The sequence below is a fragment of the Diadema antillarum genome, unplaced genomic scaffold (assembly GCF_040938485.1).
Source record: "Diadema antillarum isolate AM-2024a unplaced genomic scaffold, OU_Dant_1.0 seq00000974_RagTag, whole genome shotgun sequence".
NCBI lineage: Eukaryota > Metazoa > Echinodermata > Echinoidea > Diadematoida > Diadematidae > Diadema > Diadema antillarum.
In genome coordinates this window covers 128,810-146,996 of record NW_027271816.1, presented here as the reverse complement: position 1 = coordinate 146,996, position 18,187 = coordinate 128,810, and the positions used below count along the sequence as shown (strand labels likewise).

General features: G+C 37.3%; 2 long non-coding RNA genes across 2 annotated transcripts in view; both read right to left on the bottom strand.

Moving 5' to 3' along the window:
- LOC139742032 (uncharacterized) overlaps window positions 1-18,187 on the bottom strand; it is a 144,473-nt gene that overhangs the window by 97,649 nt on the left and 28,637 nt on the right. The window lies entirely within an intron of this gene.
- On the bottom strand, window positions 11,069-15,696 carry LOC139742031 (uncharacterized). Its single transcript, XR_011711658.1, has 3 exons — window positions 15,514-15,696; window positions 13,737-13,805; window positions 11,069-12,060 (listed from the first exon to the last, which is right to left on the bottom strand). It is a non-coding gene; the product is annotated as an uncharacterized lncRNA (long non-coding RNA).

Genomic DNA, 18,187 nt, shown 5'->3' with positions numbered 1-18,187 from the left:
AATTTTGACACTCTGCTGAAGTATCCTCTTGTTACTCACTCTAATGATGATGATAATAATAATAATAATAAAGATAGCTATAATAAAATGAATAATAAAAATAACAATAATGATAATAATAATAATAATAATAATAATAATAATAATAATAATAACAGTAGTATCGTTGCAGTGATAATGATAATAATGATATGAATAGGCTGTTTTCATTTAAAACATTTCGGACTTGTAATAGGGATAATATTGGTTGAGCAGGAGATTCAGATTTTAACTTTTTGCGAGATAGTCAGAAATTAATTGAAATGTATTCATATCTTAAGGAACTTTTTAATCACCATCCAACACGTTGTAAATGATATCGAATTCTATGCCTGTACTTTCTTAACTGATCCTGTTTGCAACATTATGGCATTTACAATCCATAACCTGTTATGTATCAATTTAGCGTGTGCTCATTTTCCATCACGTGATACAATTATGTGACAACAGATATTGTGTAAAAAAAAAAAAAAAAATCAAAGGGGCATGTTTTATTTGACATCGCTGTACCACATTAGTAGATGTTTGATGTCATGGTCATATAATTAAGTAATGCAGAACTAATATTAGTCACTATATACCTCTTGACATGAAAGTGAAAGATAAAGGCTGTAATAGAGGAGAAACGTAAAGGAAAATAATCCGGTGTATAGTGCCAATGACGTCGATTGGTACACAACCTGTTTGGTTTCATAGGATGTTTTGAATGAAAAAAGAAGAAATGTACGCCTCAGCACTCAGCTTACACAATGTTAATTTGGTTACAGCTCGTTATTCCGAAGGTTCGTTATTCCGACGGCTTTTTAGTCCGAAGATTCGTTATTCCGAAGGTACATTGTTCCAAATTTTTTGGTTAACGAATCTTCGGAATAACGAATCTTCGGAATAACGCCACAAATGTTCGGATTAACGAACCCTTTTTTTATTTTCGGATTAACGAACCTCAAAATATAGGGAATTTGTGTGTTTCGGATTAACGACCCTTCGGAATAACGAACCTTCGGAATAGCGAACCTTCGGAATAACGAACAGCACCCGTTAATTTGACAGTGATGGCACTTGAGACTTGAATCCATAACAGATTATGTAGATCCTTTTGAGACCACTGATATGTCAAACTCGGATCGTTAGAAGAGTAAAAGAGATGTCTCACCTCTTTATTTCAAAATGAGCGTTTTTACAAGTACCGGCAAAACTGAACATTCTTGCATTTCCCGGCGAGACGTTTTTACAAATCTCGTTGATGGAATTGTCGAGATTTTACATTTCCCGACGAGACGCTTTTACAATTCCCGTCGTTTTTACAACTCTCGGCAAGAAGATTTTTTACAAATCCCGGCGTTTTTACAAAACCCGGCTTTTTTACAAACCCCGGCTCCACAAGGCTTGCTACGCATGCACATTGGGATTGGGTGCAATATGGCACAGATCACGCAATGCAGCATCAAGTATATTTCTGTTGAATAAAATGCTGCAGGATCATACGCTTTAAATAAAAAAAAAATGCATAAATACACTATTCACTCGCAGTCTAATTGCGTCCCTAGATACCTGGATAGAACAGTGAAATGGAATCGGTTTATCTGATATCAAATTATTATCATTGAAACTGTTAGTCACTGTTCTGTCACCAACTTCGGCATATATAATGATGACCCTTTATTTTCCAAGGAAGTTAGTAGGCCTACATAATGTTATTGAAAAAAAATAAGTTGAGATAATGATCCTTTCATTACTTATATTAACGCCTGAAGGTGACGATTATCTAAAGGGAAATGGACGGAAGCATGTTAACAAAATGGATGAGAACACATTTGGTAACTTTCAGATTGTTGCTCATGGTGAGGCGTTGGTGTAATCTTCAAAACAACTGCGTTGAATAGACAAACTAAAGCAAGCCATACCAATAGTTATTTCCGACAAGGATATTTTCTTTTAAGTTGTAGCAGCGCGACATTTGCGTTGGAACTGCAGGGGGAAAAAGGAAGGGGATTGCCTTTGATTAAAGTAGGTAAGAGAAAAAACATGAAGGCATGGGTGTTCTATATCATACAGGCATAGTGATATAAGAAAAATAAAGATACTACAAATACGTTGCAGGCCAGGGAGAACCACAACCGACGCACGCCCCCCCCCCCCTTTATTTTTTGTTGAAACAAAAAAAATAAAAAGAAAAAAATGGGGGAGGGGTGCGTGCGCCCCCTTTAATCTTGTAAACGCGCCTCCTCTTTACGGAATTCCTGGATCCGCCCCTGCATTGATTTTATCTTTTCTCCTGGGAACAGGATGATGTTGCCGTGTCAACAGGGTGATTTTGCACTTTCCACAGTTGATTGTTGGATTAGTCCAGGCTATACAGACATTTGATGTTAATGGGACGACATGCACATCCATTGATATAAAGGAATACGTACTGTATGTACGGCAACGCTAATATGACGCCGCATATCCATTATGATAATTGCTCTGACAGGGGATGAGGCTTTAGTGAAGATAAGTTAGAAAGAACGTAACTCGCTTAAAGCACTTAAAATAGTAGAAGGAGAAGAAGAAGGAGGAGGAGGAGAAGAAGAAGAAAAAAAAGATTGAGGAGAATAAGAGGCAGAAGAAGAAGAAGAAGACGAAAAAAGAATAGTAGAATTCCGCTCTGTAGACGATATTCAAATTGGGGCAAAACACTATAGTTACATGATCCACTGACGAAGTTATTTGGACACACTACACCGACAGATTTCATGTTCAGGATTTTCGCTGACGCCAGGGTAGATAATTATGACACTACGTGCATTATAGCACTGACACCGAACTTTAAATCAGCAAATAAAAGCGATGTTACTAAACGTGTATTGAAAAGTTTTGTTCAGAAGATGATGTACGTTCTCGCAAAGTCTGTGAAAGAGGGGACTTTGAACAGTGTGCCTGCAATGAATTAACTGTTTTTAATTCATTTTGGCGATTATGTGATAAAAATGAGAACATGACATATTGAAAACCTGCAAGTGATAACATTATTCGAGGTCTCATAAAATGTAATATCATGATCCCTGTACGATGTTACGACGTTGATTGTATTAGATTCATTTGGGTGTTGTTTTTTTTTACTGAAATCACATGAGGAAAAGAAAAAAATGCGCAAAGACACAGAATTAACTAGAGAGGGGCCGTCAAAGGCGGCAGACCCACGCCTGAAGTACAAAGTCGGGGTAAACATAATGTGCATTCGGTCATCTACCAGAATTCGGTCACTTAATTGCCAGTGTGCTTTATCACCAGCCAGTGAGTTCTACCAAAGATCGTACACTGACATCGTTGACTGAGGTGTACGATCTTTGGTTCTACAGTCACATCACACGCAAAGTCACATCATTTCACATACGGTAACACTCATTCACAACAGGAAAGTCCTTTAGTCTCCTCCAAAAATCCATCAAATATCCCAAATTCCACCGTCAAAAGTGCAGAATCGGAACTTTTCCAAGCGCGCGCGAATTAAGTCCAGTTTTAAGAGTATTGTCTACGCGACGGGTCGCCGAAAAAGCGCTAAAAATCGAGAAATACGCCGTTTTCTTGCGGGATATTTTGATTATAGCAAGCCGAGAGTGTGATGATATCAAAGGTCGTATGAGTGTACGATCTTTGATGGTATCCACAAAAGCGCAAAAGAAAAACAAAATTTACGTACCCCCTAAGCAATTACCCCTATGATTAGTGTCTACGGGAATTATTCAATGCAAGGGTTGAATGCAAATGTCTACTGCACCAGTATTCGGTCACCAACGAGCGCCGCAACGTCCCCGATGCAATTTTGCACCAACAGTGTAGAGCGCGATGCATTGTCAGCGGCCTTGCACACGCATTTACATTGAGCGCGCATATCGTGCAGTGTGACTGCGACCGAGCAAATGCTCCTCCAACGAAAAAAAACAATCAATGTTAATTTGAAAAATCATCAAAATACGGGCCAGTTTGTGGCGACGGAGAACGAACTTTCATAAATCTAGAAGGACATAGTCCCTGAAATAGGCCTAAACGTAAATTTCGGAATTCTTACGAACATTTGAGCAGCGAAGTCGGATCGTTTGGGAGTTTATGTTTTCGTATGGTAGCGGAAAATCGCAAAGTGAGAAACGGAAAATTTTCGGAGTGGTCACTACTAGTGGGGTCAAAACTTCAAGGTCACACAGAATTTGCAAGGGTCAACCGATTATCACCAAAATCTAATCGATTCTTTCCTACCATTATCCAAACATCCCCTGAACATTTCGTGCAAATCCGTTTACCCGTTCTCTTGTTATCTTGTACACAAACAAACAAACAAACAAACTAACAAACAAACTAACAAACAAACAAACAAACAAAAAAACAAACAAACAAACAAACAAACAAACATACGGAACCCTTTACATAACCCCCTGCCGATTTTCATCGGCGTGGGTAATAATCATATGAACGCTCATGATTTATGTGTCTGTGTGTGTGATTGTGTGTGTGTGTGTGTGTGTGTGTGTGTGTGTGTGTGTACGTGTTGTATGTTCTCACGCCAGCCGGAAGATCATTATTTAATTAAGTGCTTATCATTTGTGTGTAAAGGTATGATTAAAGAAAAAATGTTTCCAGAACTATCTGTAACTCACTTCTGAAATAACACTATATGGAATCAAACAATTATGATGAAAACATGTTTGCGGCTAAACCTGCCTAGATAGGCAATACGCTCTGATTACCCACGCCGATGAAAATCGGCAGGGGGTTATGTAAAGGGTTCCGTATGTTTGTTTGTTTGTTTGTTTGTTTGTTTGTTTGTTTGTTTGTTTTTTGTTTGTTTGTGTACAAGATAACAAGAGAACGGGTAAACGGATTTGCACGAAATGTTCAGGGGATGTTTGGATAATGATTGGAAAGAATCGATTAGATTTTGGTGATAATCGGTTGACCCTTGCAAATTCTGTGTGACCTTGAAGTTTTGACCCCATGATATAGTGACCACTCTGAAAATTTCCCGTTTCTCACTTTGCGATTTTCCGCTACCATACGAACACATAAACTCCCAAACGATCCGACTTCGCTGCTCAAATGTTCGTAAGAATTCCGAAATTTACGTTTAGGCCTATTTGAGGGACTATGTCCTTCTAGATTTATGAAAGTTTGTTCTCCGTCGTCACAAACTGGCCCGTATTTTGATGATTTTTCAAATTAACATTGATTGTTTTTTTCGTTGGAGGAGCATTTGCTCGGTCAGTTACACTGCACGATATGCGCGCTCAATATCAATGCGTGTGCAATGCCGCTGAAAATGCATCGCGCTGTACGCTGTTGGTGCAAAATTGCATCGGGGACGTTGCGGCGCTCGTTGGTGACCGAATACTGGTGCAGTAGACATTTGCATTCAACCCTTGCATTGAATAATTTCCGTAGACACTAATCATAGGGGTAATTGCCTAGGGAGTACGTAAATTTTGTTTTTCTTTTGCGCTTTTGTGGATACCATCAAACATCGTACACTCATACGACCTTTGATATCATCACACTCTCGGCTTGCTATAATCAAAATATCCCGCAAGAAAACGGCGTATTTCTCGATTTTTAGCGCTTTTTCGGCGACCCGTCGCGTAGACAATATACTCTTAAAACTGGACTTAATTCGCGCGCGCTTGGAAAAGTTCTGATTCTGCACTTTTGACGGTGGTATTTGGGATTTTCGATGGATTTTTGGAGGAGACTAAAGGACTTTCCTGCTGAATGAGTGTTACCGTATGTGAAATGATGTGATTTGCGTGTGATGTGACTGTAGACCCAAAGATCGTACACTTCAGTGTACGATCTTTGGTAGAACTCACTGGCTGGTGATAAAGCACACTGGCAATTAAGTGACCGAATTCTGGTAGATGACCGAATGCACATTATGTTTACCCCGACTTTGTACAAGGCGTGGGTCTGCCGCCTTTGACGGCCCCTCTCTAGTTTTATTTATAAAAATATGTTGTGTAAGTATGCAGTGTAGAGGTGTCCAAGCAGAAACTGTCTGAATTGATACTAAACTAACGCTTATGATTTGGCGTTTGCATTAATATAGCATAATGTTAACATACATGATAATATGTATAATCATGTGTAATGATATGTATCATAAGCAGCATGGACTTTGTACTCGGCTAAATGTTTGAATAGAATCACACATCATAAACTTTGTTCCGTCAAATTTGAACATTGGAAAATGTGAAATTTGCCCTTTTACATGAAATGATAATGTCCAACCAGTAGAACAGAGGATGATCTAAAAAGACACATGATGTGAAAGACGTAATATAGAATTCACAGTTTTGTTCATGTTTTCATGAAACACTAATGTCAGTCCTAACTGCCTTAGGAAATATAGGACCGGTAATTAAATTATGTGATCAGGCAAATATGCCATGTTAGGGGGAAAAAATCGTAACTTCTATTTGATTTCTTGCCATGCCATATCAGGTTAGCGGCCGATATGATTATCGAAATCATTGTATTATATTATCCTTGTGTGCTTTCAGTGTGTGTGTGTGTGTAAACGTGCAGCTCAGTCAAATTTTGATTATTCATTTAATTCTTTGTCTACATCCTGCCAGGACAGGAGGGGATTCGGACCTCCTACATAACTTTAAATTAGTTTGTTATCACCATTATTTTCGGACTTGACTGATCAATACAGCAGCATTCTCGATTCGTATGATGATAAATTTCGTCATTACAAAGCTACCCATTCTTAACAACACTATACAATTAAAAAGAAGCCTGGCTTTCTTCTCTCTCTCCCTCTCTCTTGTGATGAGAATGAACAGTTAAACACAACAAACAAACACTCACACACAGATATTAAGAAAGTATGAGAGGTATAATTACATTAAGTTATTGATGCACCCAACATTGCCTTTCATGGGATAGTATACAATCCTGTACCTGGCCAAGAGGTGCATACAGTAGTAAGGGCAAACGAATTTTCTGTTGTGCATTGACACATGACTTTTTTGAATAAAAACAAAAAAAAAAAAAACAGCACAGAAGTTGTATTGTTTGTTTGGTTTATTCTTGTTTTGTTTTTGTTTCGTGATTAAAAAAGAAGACACAATAGAAAATAGAAATCATCGTTTTCAATGTATCTCTTTTTGCTTTTTGCGTACCGTAATCCAAGCAAACAGTGTTAATGCTAGCTTTATGTTCAAATGACTTAATTTGTGTTTATTTTTATATCTCTCTGGTATGTATGTCTGTGTGTGTGCGTCTGATATATGTGTGTGTGTGTGTTGATGTCTGAATGCGAAACACGAATTACTGGATAGAGAGAGGTAAAGATCAACGCTTTACCCTTTTAAGGACAATGTTGTGCATTTTTATCGCATCATTTATCTTGCATTTTGTTTGTTTTATTAATTTGCAATCTGTACATGATGGTAGGATAGCCCATTCATCTGCATTATAATTTGAGTATGATACTGTTATTTTATACAGTCTGGTTGAGTACTTATTTTATAGGGTGGATCACTTCACCGGTGTACGCTCCCTGCTCTTTGCAATGTATTGAAGCTGGATCTTTTACGTGCATGAATGGCGTGAGACTCTCTCAAATACGAGACCTCCATTTTACATATCAGAGGGAAAAAGATTTCATCTTACTAAGAAGGACATGAAACACACGTCATTACTCAGAAAGACTCAAGGGGAGTTAAGCGCGAGCACCACGAGTTCTTTGATTGGAAGCCGTAGAGAGATACACTATGACTACCTACTGAGCCACCTTGCCTTGTTACTGATTTTGCGCATAATGATTGGTTAGAAGGATTTGAATACGACCAACAAGAACAAAGATTCTCAGCAGCCTCTTGGGGCATTGGGTTTGATATAGATAAAAATTAAGTTAATTGACATGTGCCGTTTCTCTACTTTTTCCTATGATAGTTATACTATGATATAATCAATACGCCATACGATGCATTCTCTATTCTGATTGGTCATAAGTGGTCACTAATTTTCCCCCACTTCCTTCAGTAAGGATAATACAGCTTTCCCCGACTGAATTCTGCTCAGGCTTCACCAGACTCACGGCTGGCATTGATTCGCCGTAGATGGGGTATTACCAGCCTTACATATTGGCATAATAGTCTTGGCATATTTAAAAAATCACCTCTGTGGAAAATGTTTATCATACTCACTGTTATTTTAACCATTGTCTCGAATCGGCCGATATCTCTCGAAGTAATGTATTTTCTCTTTGAATTTCCTGTATGCATGTCATTTTGTAATGCGCAGTAGAGTATATTATTATAGTAGCTGCGCAATATAAATGTCCTTTATTATTAACATTATTATCAATTTCTTTACAACATTATGACATCAATTTTACTAATTTTTAAACATCCAAGTGATACGAGTTCTGTAAGATTCAATTTAATTCAGTGGAAACTTATTCAAATTTTTCGACAAAACAAACATTTATATTACAAGCGGCAAATTAATAAAGAAACTTTGTAAAACAATGGCGCGAAATAATGATACATCATTGACATAACAAAACATTGTAATAAATTATCCAGGAGAACTGATACGTATACCTGTATGAAAAATGGATGGACCTACTGAACAGACAGCCCTTGCCATAATGCTAGCCCTTCTGAACAAATAGGTCAATATTAGATATACTTTGATTTCGGAAGCCCAATTCAGAGAAAAAATGTAATGTAAACATTAAAAAAAAATGTAAATAGGACTATAAGAGACAACACTGGCATACAAAGGCAACAGAGAGAGAGAGAGAGAGAGAGAGAGAGAGAGAGAGGGGGAGTTAACTACTGTACATGGAGACAGTGACCTGCAAAATGTTCATCGGGAAGTACAGCTGTAGCTTTGAGTGTGTGTTTAAATGTGCAGAAGAAAAAAGAAAATGAAGGAATCTCGGACATATTATTGAAGAGAGACAACGCTACATTCGGGAATGCGATTGTAGCAACAAAATAACACACACTGTAAATTTCGCAAGTGATAAGAGTCCCATACAGGCTCTCTCGATTAAATGACATTATGAAATAACAAGCATACACACGCATGTGAGAACATTTACACCTATATTCATTCCCTGTACATTTTTGACCAATCAAAGCACTACTAACAGCAACGCTAAATTCCATAAACATCCACCTCCCAGTCATTTGACAAAAGTTATCCAAAGCTTAATTAAACAACGCATAATGACTCAGCATGTATTACATTTTTTCATAGGAATGGTGTACCGAAACTGCAATACTGAAATATCACTGAGATTGTGTATTTTATTTTTCATGATTGAACGGGTTCCAGAAACAATTTTGACGAGAAGAATATTATCCAGATATTTGATGAAGAAAGTGGGCGACCCGAGTCGGGTGTGACTCGAAGTGAAATGGAATATAGGGTCACTGATTAGAATGAGTATAAAAGGAAGTTTACTACCCAGGCACATTGCAACCTAATCTGACTTCCCGTCGAGCAAGGTGCAATCCAAAATGCACTGCTCGAGCAGGGACTACATAAAATTTTACTTGTCGAGCAAGGCTCAAACCCAACTTCACTTCTCGAGCAGAATGCAAACCTAATCCCACTGCGCAAGCAGACTGAACGATGCATGCATGATATTACTGTACTATGGGAGTGTACAGTTCCGTGAATCATGTAGATTTGATTGGGTTCATTCGATTTGAGTAAAATTCACTGTCTCATTATAGGAGTGTTCATCCAGTTACAAAATAGCGAATCTAATCAAGAAGCAGGACTGGAAGCTCGTCCTAAACAAGCAATATCTATGGCATTATTTTTAAAACGCAATGAGTCTCCATGAAAATGATACATAACGAGGAAGAAGGCAAAAGGCGATAACATCCTATGAGCTATACAATGATAATGAAGAGTCCCATTACAAGACACTTTGCATGGAATTTCCAAGAACAACGAGGGAAAATCCTTACACTAAACATTCTTTAATATAAACTGTACACCCAGTATTTGTCGTCTATAAACAACAACACCTTGTTTTTTTTTTCTATGTACATGTATTATAGGCAGCTCAATTACAAATTCCTGAGCATGTTAAATCGTCTAGACACTAAATGTATCATCATTGAATTACTGATAGCTACATATCAATCACTTAACTATGACAGTGACTGTGACAATCAAATTTCAAAATCTACCAATACGATTGGATACATGTTACTAGTATTCTGAATTGCATGGTCCGCCGGAGTGGGATATGACAAGAGTATAATGATTTTATGTTCCTATTTGTATGTGTGTAACGAATGTTGTGCGGAAGCTCCTGTGTGCAATGTAATATAATCATTTGTGTGTGTGTGTGTGTGTGTGTGTGTGTGTATCACGCCCTCGTTTTTCATCCCCTTTTGACTTATAGTATTTTTTGGGTAATTGTTTTTTTTTTCAATACAATATTCGTCTCATCAGAAGTAATTCGAAGATCGCTTAAAAGTTTTTATTTCTAAAAAAAAGTACATAATGTAGAATGCAAATTCATGAGTCAATGCTTACAATTTTTACAAACATTCTTACAACTTTGTGGGAGTGTTGACATTGCTTCTTGATGTCAATGTAAAAAGTTGTACAATATATCGATCTTGTATTCACAGGTGGACACGAGCAAACAGTGAATTGAACATTGTGAGACACCATCCATACACATTGCTCTTCTTATAAACAATGAATTTCTTAAGTACGCTGCATGGTGTGTATGTGTTCCTTTGTGTGTTTGTTGTTGCTACTACTGGTTTTTTTTTTTTCAGTATACTTATAGCCACGGAACTACTAGCTCCAACTCTTGCTTGCTGTTAGCATTCCTGCTCCTCGAAAACCGATTTTATTATATTGATCATTGTGTATGGCACAAATACAAAGTTCATGAAAACAGAATCATTGTACTTAACACGAAAACTAATAAAAATAACACCAAGTAAAGGAAAAACATAAAACACAAATGTATATACAAGAACACGAAAACTAATAAAAACAACACCAAGTAAAGGAAAAACATAAAACACAAATGTATGTACAAGACCGGTCAATAAGGTAAATCATTTAGCCATAAAAGAGCATCTTCCCAAGTTACTGTCACAATGTTGGAGCAATGACTCAAGATGATATTCTGTCGTATTTAATTTCGTGAGCGTTTTCTATTTTTTTTTCAACTTTCGTCAGTTTACATGCACATGCCTCTAGTAAATCGATAAGAGCTATCAATTGTTACTACAATGCACTCCCGTTACATCAAACATGGTCATAACGAAATTCCAGTTACAACGTAGTACAAAATTCAGGCTCCGACTTATCCGCTCTATTGTTTTCTGTATTGTTTATTTGTTCGGTGAGAAAGAAATTTCGAAATTTCGAGAGAACTGCCGGTCCCAAGGACTTCGTTATAACGGGGGTTGACTGTATTTCAGCTCAGCTCACTGAGGCTCTCTGAATCTTGGATGTTGCGTCGTCCAGCCCGTGAATTCATCACTAGAATGATTTCTTTTTCCATATTTTCACCATACAGTGCTATACGTCCCGTCCTCCCTTTGTCCATTTCTTGCCCCTTCTTACTTATCTTTCCCGATTCGAATGTTGCTTCTATGTCTTTCTGCTGGCGTCCTTTCGTTCTGGTCCGTGTTCTCATCCTCTCCCTTCCCTTAGTTCCTTTCTTCACTTCTTTGCGCCCCCCCCCCCCTTCGATTTATGTCTATCAATGTCTAAGAGCGTTGTGATTCTACTTTATGACGTTTAGCCTTGGTTAGTACATCTCTCCAACAATGACTTCGTTATCTGGGCTTGTTCTCTTCTTCCTCTTGCATGTCAATCGTTGTTTTTCTTTTCTTTTTTCTGGTCCTCTCAAGAAACCAACTCCATGAATAAGAATATGCTTCCTTAGTTGTTTGTTTCATCCGGAGAGTGCACGTTTTCTTGCCAAGAACCCTGGTCACTTTCGCGGCTGCTGTCGCCTTCTGAGGCATTCCCGTCACTTAGTGTCTATTGGAGAGTGAGAGGAGATTGAATAGAATGACCAAGTTTTGTTAGTTAGTTAGTTATAGATGACTTGCACATTTTTGTCTGATCCAAATAAGGTACCTCGTTGACATGAACTCTTATCGTCAGCATCGTCAGTGTTAATTCGCAACTTGTGTGATATCATCTTTAAAGTTCAGCCAATTTTTCGCCTATGGAACTTCGCTCTGCACGTTTTAGGCAAATATGCGGTGTTTCATGTCGTCGCTTAAAATAACTTCGCCTTCACTAATTACACGGCCTATTGTATCTGACACTGAAGTTAGCAACCTACATTTTGCGCAAATCTGAAAGCACCATAAAAAGAAGGCTACTTTCATTTACATTTTGCGCAGGCATATATTTCAATCAGTTGTGCATCGTGGTGATTTAGAAACATTCATCTCTAGCAATGTATAGTTTAGGAAATCATATCGACGTCAACTCGCATGCCGCTGCTGAAATTACTTTTCGAGATCTTCGTGACGTGCGAGCTGACGTCGATGTCATCGCTTTAAGGTAGTAAACTCACGTCATTTCCTAAACTAGACATTGCTAGAGATGAATGTTTCTAAATCACCACGATACACAACTGATTGAAATGTTTTATCGCCCTCCCTCGTTCTATATTGTTTAATACATCTTTTCCAATTCATACGAAGAATTTATTCCCTAGTACTCGGTATTTTTGGAATGGAACAAATTTCTTGAACTGAAGTGTATTGTGTCCTTACGTTAACTTTTTTTTTTCTTCTGAAGTTACTGACATTACGTCATTATAGTATACATTTTTTAATGAAACGGATATATGTAATGTAATGCCATAAAACGCAACGTTGATGTATTTTTTTTCATTTTTTCTCACCTTTACTTCCTCTTGTTTCACTTCACTGATCACCATTACGGTATTGATATAATATATATAACAAAAAAACTAATTGTACTGGGTTAAGACTGCAAATCGAAATGGGATTTCTTAAATTATCCAGAAGCAAATGGAAAGTATGCTACTGAGAATAAACGGTCTAAATTGAATGGGAAACGTATACAACTCGTATGCAATTAAATATAAACTATTCTTCTTTGGCCGAATATGGCTTCAGCACGTGTTTGGTAGCGATTTGCAATAATTCACTTTTGAAGTCGCCCGTATTTCCTTATGTCATGTCCGTACCCATTTTGACTTAAGGTTGAAACATTTTCGAAGTTGCCTCTAAACGTCTGCCCTGACATGAAAATCTCAAAGGTGCATAACAAGCCACTGGCCAAATCTTGATACTGTCTTCGTGCAATCTGGGGGACAAATTATGTCAAAAATGAAGTTGTGAATAAAAATGGGCGGACCACATTTATGATCGACAGCAACGCAATATAGATCAATTCATTGGACGGAATCTTCAAGACGTATACTAGTACCAACATGATGTCGTCATCACAGCATGACACAGCATAAAATCTTTACTGAAAAAAAAATGGCTATCAAAAGTAAAATGCACGAAACTGTCTCATAAAGGGGTTGCAAGATGAAATGGTTTTAATAAATGTGTGCACTATTTAACAGAGCCTTCGATTTGATATCTTTTTGTTCTGTTTCTCCGGCTAGGCAATGCTAGTTCATCACTAATTGATGAAATTAAAAAAAAAAAAACATTTATGTATACCTCTGTGCCTCCTTGATAGTAACTCAGCAACTCGCTTAACGGCGCGTAATTGATGCTGATGCATTCCACCTATAGCATGATGACCAATATGAAAAAAGCACATAATAATGAATGATATATATTATATAATATATATATATATATATATATATATATATATATATGTATATATATAACAGGGTGGCCCAGAAAGAAGGGAACACCTAAGATCTTTATTTTCACCAATATCGTTGCAAATATGTCATCATTTTGCATACTATTGGAAAGGCCATTCTTCTTCCAGTACAATGACATCAAGTTCTTTAATTTTAATTAATGTGTTATGATTTAGGACCATTTTTGTTAACTCTTGCAAATTTCAAAATGTGATCAATTTGCACTCTCAGAGATATCGAAACCAGCGACAATTCGGCTTGTCATAGAACCAGTCGCGTTCACAGTGTGTGGAATGTGGGGCGGACGGTGTGATTGTCATTGTTCGCCCCACATTCCACGCATTGTGAACGCTACTGGTTCTATGACAAGCCGAATTGTCGCTGGTTGCGGTATCTCTAGAAGTGAATCACATTTTTGAATGATCACATTTTGAAAATTGCAAGGGTTGACAAAAATGTCCTAAAATCATAACACATTAACCAAAATGTAAGATCTTGGTGTCATTGTATTGGAAAAAGAATGGCCTTTCCAATAGTATGCAAAATGATGACATATTTGCAACAACATTGCTGAAATTAAAGATCTTAGGTGTTCCGTTCTTTTTGGGCGACCCTGTATATATATATATATATATATATATATATATATATATATATATATATAGAGAGAGAGAGAGAGAGAGAGAGAGAGAGTAAGAAAGAGAGGGAGAGCTTGCTTCCAAAAGGAGCTGAATCCATCATTTTTCAATGGGTTAAGCGCCTTTTGGAAGCACGCTATTCATACAGATTTTGATATTCTCTGAAGGAAATCGTTTCATGGCAGCATACTGAATATTTGAATCTCGTGTTTTTACCAATATGGAATGACACATCCACCTTCAATGCAATTGATTGACAAAATAGTTGCCATATATCCACGCAAATAAGCACTGAATTGATCAGTGTTTTAGTATATAGTAGTCATGATTAAAAGTCATGGGCAGGTGATTCGAACCTACGACCTCCTGATCTCCGGACAGGCGTCATCTCCACTATAGACAACCGAGCTTTCACCCGACACCAAGTGTTGAATCTTATCCTTATAGCATGAAGCGGGTACTGCGTAATATTATTCAAGATTCGCAGGTTCGAATAATACTCAAGTACATACACCAATAATTTTTTTTTTATTATTATGGCTACTACTAGAACAATGATCAATTCATTGCTTATTTACGTCGATGAAGAACAATCAATTGCATTAAAAAGTCCTTAATGGAAGAATATCACGAATTTGAACATCCACCTTCGTTGCAAAGAAGTGTTCATTTTGATACATTACTCTTCTACAGACATTCTTTGATTGTCGAACGTTGGCACGGATTGAGTTTACACAAGACTAAAATGTCACGCTTGAGACGTTTCCTTTTTTGTCAACCTTTACAACATCTTATATTGGAATTGGGGAAGTATGCGATTATATTTCATGGGATTGGCGGATTTCGTTAATCAATGCAACCGGAATGACATTACTGCATGGTGAAATAAATCGAAATATCGCGCTCAAGGTAATTGATGCTCCCCCCCCCCCCCGCCATTTTGAACACGACAGTGTTGGACAGATGAAAATGACTGATTCTTACACTAGGGCGTGAAGCCTGGGAGGCAATTGTCGTGAAGAATGTCCTTGGCAGGTTCACCCCATTGATACTGGCAGATGTAAGATGTGGCAGACGACACAGAAATTCAGCCAAGTTTGCTGCTGCTGACTCTGAGATGAATATTCCCACTGACAAGTAAGACGGTTTACTTATGTTCAATTGGCTTATCTGTAAAAAAAAAAGAAAAAAAAAATCAGTCACAAATCTCTAAACTCTACCGAACCATTTTCCTTTGTCTATTTCTGTATCTCTCTCTCTCTCTCTCTCTCTCTCTCTCTCTCTCTCTCGCTCGCTCTCTTTGAATTTTCTGAGCATTGGTAACGTATCATACACGTTTCTATGTTACAAATTAGTTACGTATTATGGTGTGGAAAAAAGATAACGAAATAGAATCCACTAAGTTGTGTATTTGTTACGATCTTCGCTGTGAAACATAATATCTAATAATATCTAACAGTTTCTAGCGTAAATGAGAAGGATTCTTCATTTACAAGAAAAACAATCAAACAAAATCACAACGTCTATTATTGAGTTACATTATTAAGCAATGCTATGTGATATGGGATTCTTGTAGCAAAGGTAACATTCTCTATGACTAATCGTCAATGACAGCAGCATGGAACAATGTAAAACCTGGAGAGAATAAACTAATTGACAAACAATAGGAAGGTGTATCATTGTTACTGTATGACTGGACGTCCTCGTAGAGTCATAGACACATGAGTAATCTTCACGTTTTATATATTGTTTCCTCAAATAATGAGTTGTGACTTTCGGATGCCGATCACTGCTCCTCAGCTTTTTTTTTTTTTTTTTTTTTTTTTTTTTTGGGGGGGGGGGGGGTGGGTATTTGCCAGCGAGGAAGTGATCACAAATACTTATCACATTTTCGCACACAGAGTCGTCCAGTGTCATTCTCGGTTAGAATATCTTTTAGTATCTTTACTCTAGGCTATTCCATTTTATCGTAAATGAAGGATTCAATGTGCCGCATTAGCATTGTGAAGTCGCACACGTAGCGTGCAGTGTTTGGGATTCCAAGATTTCAATGTACAGTGTACTGTACGAGAAACAAAACTCATGATCCCGATCATCTTAATAAAAAGAGTTTTACCGGTCTATAATATAAATATGGTTATTATTTAGGCCTTGTACGCTCCTTTAAGACGTGAAATTGCTACAGCCAGTGATGTCGTTGGTTGTTTATAAAACTAATTTGCTGTAAAGATCAAAGATCCTGACATACAACGTAAGCTATGTATTTGCATCATATGGGCACAATGAACTTATACACGCATACACACACACACACACACACACACACACACACATACACGCACACTCACACATTTTGTGAACGAATGGTACAGTGAAATCGAGGTCCACGCACTCTCGTACGTCCACTGGATGCAAACATTTAAATCACTCAAAAATATCTACCTATTTATCTGTAATAATTATAATGTCATGTGTTTATTCTTAACAAAACGATTACTTTTCTATTTGTGACCCTGCACCTCAAAACAAACAAAAAGTCGCCAGACATGAATTTTTAGTTAAGACCATATTCTGAAAGAGCAGACTTTAAGCTTTAAAATGATGTATAACTGAAATCAAACGAACTCTCCTAACCTACCTAAATATTGGAAAGAAAGCACAAACTCAGGAAAAGTGTGAACTGAGAAAAGAGGCCCTGAAGTACAGTGTCTATTCAAGCGCTTAATCTTTACCAAACCGTGCTGGCTGTGCAATGAATGGGACAAAAAACAGGAAGTAAACCACCAGAGTAACAACAATAAAGGGATTATCAGATTAAACTGAAATTAAGCATGCCTCATTAACACATTCTGTGCATAATTGATGCCAACTTTAAAATCAGTAGCCCTATCCTTTCAAAAGTTATTAGAGTTGAAAGTGAAAAGTGTGAACAAGGTTTTTAAGAAATGAAAAAGGGATTCTAAAGACACACCTAATCACACTATTTTACCAAAAATGTTCGAGATAAACTGCTAAAAAACACACTTTCCTGCCCGTTTTATGATACCAATTTTTAGCATAATGTAAAAGAAGACCCGCTCTTTCAGAAAATATGAAAAAGTGAAGTTCGGCTAGGTTGACCCATTTCACTTATTTTCAGTCCTCACGCAAAATCAATGTGTCCGACTTTTTGTTCGTTTTGAGGTGCACAGTCACATTTCATTAAAAAAATACATTTACTTATTTGAAGCCAAAATTAACATAAATCATTAGTTTTGTATAGTTCTTTCATTTATTATAAATGAAAAAAAAATAAATTGAATTGAATTTACTAAAGTCTTTGTTTGTTAACCCGACACATGTGTGTGTGTCTGTGTGTGTGTGTTTTAGTTTGTAAAAATATAATTTTTTTTTCTCCCTTCCTATTAAACTTCCTGGGAATAGTACAGCGCCACCTGCACAACGTTATCGCATCAAGGGAGCCCTCACTGACCTCTCTTTCAATCTCCTTCTCCCTTCGTCCCTTTCTCTCTCCCCCCCCCCCCCCTGCTTGTGCAATGTTTGTCTCATGGCAAAAATTCCACAATGAAACTTGTCTGAGAGAAACATTGTATCATTAGTAAAGAAAAGAATGTGTAAAGCACAACCGAATAACGGGAAAAAACGCATGGTACTTGAT